General features: G+C 36.8%; 1 pseudogene; it reads left to right on the plus strand.

Annotated features, from left to right (window-relative positions):
- The first annotated feature begins 577 nt into the window (after positions 1-577).
- LOC128173780 (uncharacterized) lies at positions 578-1,917 on the plus strand (annotated as a pseudogene).
- The last annotated feature ends 1,124 nt before the right edge of the window (positions 1,918-3,041 follow it).

The raw sequence follows: 3,041 nt of genomic DNA on the forward strand, positions 1-3,041 counted from the left end.
GGCAAGGAAAGTCGAACACTCGGTTTCGCTTGACTGACTTCAGTGAACTTGTTGTGACCAACTGCGAGTGATATAATTTTACACTGAATATATTTTATGTGTTTATTCTCATTTCTATCATTGTACTGTTTATCATTTCTTTCATTTCTCATGTTGCTATTGTACCATTCATCATTTCATGTGTGATAGAGCTTGCGTGTTTAGTTAGTGAGTTTGAGTAACCTCGCGTAAACTAAATAACTTTTACTTAAATTTCATGGCCATTGACAGCTGACAGATCCAGACGAAGACAATCAGATTTGTTACTAACTCTTTACTGCACTTACTTGAGCATATCAAGCACTAATTGTTTACAGAATGTGATAATTTTGCAGAAAATCGGTGAAATTCATTTTGAATTTTGGTTTTAAGTTTGAGTTGATTTTTTAGTCGGTTTACTAGTTCTGAAGTGTTTGTACTGAGTTCAACTTCAAATTCTTTGTCATTTGTTTTTTTTTTCTCATTACAACTATCATTATCATTCATTTGCATGATTTTATACTTATCATATAGCTAAGATTATAATTAATAACTGTAGTTATTAGTTAGTGCAGTAGTGAGTGCACTAGTTTGCATTAAGTGTTGCTTAAAAGTATCTAGAGTGTCGGTTGAAAACAATAGAGCAATTTAAGTATTCATTCTAGTGCTGAGTTATTTTCAGCTTTTCATCAGTTTGCAGTTTGTTTTTGTCAGATTTTGAATTGTTGATATGGCAGAAGGAGGTGAAAACCTAACAGGTGTTGATCACGAAGCGGGAGCGAAGCCAAAGAAGGGGCGTGGCCTAGGATTGTCAAAAACAAATACATCTTTGGTAGACCCAGGTATAAAGCAACCCGGATATAAGGTAATAAGTAACCAAGAATATGACGATTTTATGGCAGTGAAAGCCAGCACTCCTATCATAGGAAATGCTGGACCATTCAATTTCCCTGGTTCGAATGCATCATTACTGCAAAGTAATTTTGATGTAACACCTAAATTACCTATATTCAGTGGTAGTCTTGAACCAAACAAGAGTGAAATTAGTTACGATGTTTGGAGTTTTGAAGTGAAATGTTTACAAAATTTGCATGCTATTCCTGAGGCTTTATTGCTTCAGACTATCAGAAATTCTTTAAGGGGTGAAGCAATGTCAATGTTGGTATCCCTTGGGGAATCAACTACGGTAGATAAGGTCTTAGCTAAATTTGAAGGTTTTTACGGCTTAGTCAGTAGCTGTGAAACTTTACTGCAGGGCTTTTATAATGATTGTCAAAAGGACACAGAGTCTATTGTTCAATATGGTTCAACATTAGAGTCAACGTTGTGTAAGGCTATCAAACAAGGTCATATCAGTGATGCAGCAAAAGAATCTATCTTGTGTAGTAAATTTTGAACAGGTCTTAAAAGCAAACCTTTGAGAAGTGCAACTAGGTATCTTTTTGATTCTGTGAAAGATTTTCAGAGTTTTCTTAAAGAAATCAGAAAGATTGAACAGGAGGAACTATGCAGCAGTAAGGCCAGCGAAAAGTCGACAGCTCATCAGAACCTTGGTACAGCAAGAGTAGAGAAAGAGTCTACAACTAACGAGGAGTTACTCAAGACACAACAAAGTATTGAAAAAAGGTTAGAGAAAGTAGAACGAATGCATAATCAAAGTAATGAATTATCCCTTCCAAACACTCAGTTTTATGGCAGAGGACGAGCATTTCGCAGAGGACATTCGTACAACAGAGGAAACAATAGAGGTAGGTATTTCAAGAAACCGTTTGAAGACAAAATCAGGAGTGACCCAAAAGAGTAGTCTCTTCCACTGCAGGGCAAATGGAAGAGAAAAGTAAGTGCCCTACAACTTTAGAACAGAGAATGGTTAGTCCATCAAATACAAGTACTGTTAATTTTTGCGGAAAAGAGGTCATTGGTCTCATAGATAGTGGATCTATGGTTACTACGGTATCAAAAGAGTTTTATAATTCTCTGACTAACAAGCCTGAATTACATAACATTTCAGAATTTCAGCTGAATGTATACGGCGCAAATGGCAGTGAGCTACCATTTCTTGGTTATATTGAGGCTTCTGTTAAGCTACCATTTCTCCAAGAACCACTTTTTGTCCCAGTTCTAGTGACAAAGACTTCAGACTACTGTTCTAAGATCCCTGTCATTGTGGGTACCAATGTAATTCGATATTGTAAAGAATTTTCAGATATGTCCGACAGTGCTTGGAAAAGTGCAATTGAAAATTTGAATTTGAACTGTTGTTTACCTGTAAAAACTACGAACAGATATCCTATTAAGTTAGAACCTAATGAAGTTAAGTACATTAGAGGTATTGTTCGTAATGTAGATTCCTCTGTAGAGTCAGTGTTAACAGAACAGTCTGAAAATGGGCAACAAGGAGTGCTAGTTTGTCCAGGGTTATTATCCATGAAGAATGCAGGTAGAAACAAAAGGGTCAACGTTAAGGTATGTAATAAATCGGCAAGTGCTATAAAGATTCTGCCGAAAACAAATTTGTGTCAGGTAAGTCAGGTTAGAGTAATGGATACTTGGAATCCGGAAACACCGATTACTGACAAGACGAAAGATCACAAACCCTTAACAGATTTAGGAGTGAAGGTAAATACAGATAATCTTTCTACTGGTAAGTATAGGAGTAGTGTACTCATAGGACTGCATGATGACATGGGTCATCAAGGGCGAGATCGAATCTACTGGTTAGTTCAACAGCGATTCTTCTGGCCCAATATGTATACAGATGTGGTTGACAAGGTAAAAAAGTGTGAGAGGTGTGTGAGAAGCAAGACAAGAGATATACCAAAAACTGGATTGGTATCCATTCATACAACAACACCTCTGGAACTTGTGTGTATCGATTTTCTTACTCTGGAGAAGTCAAAAGGTGGGTATGAAAATATACTTGTAATAACAGACCACTTTACGAGATACGCAATGGCTGTTCCAACCAGGAATCAACTGGCATGAACAACAGCAAAGGTACTGTATGAGCAATTTATCTGCCA

This window comes from Crassostrea angulata, chromosome 2 (genome assembly GCF_025612915.1).
Source record: "Crassostrea angulata isolate pt1a10 chromosome 2, ASM2561291v2, whole genome shotgun sequence".
Lineage (NCBI taxonomy): Eukaryota > Metazoa > Mollusca > Bivalvia > Ostreida > Ostreidae > Magallana > Magallana angulata.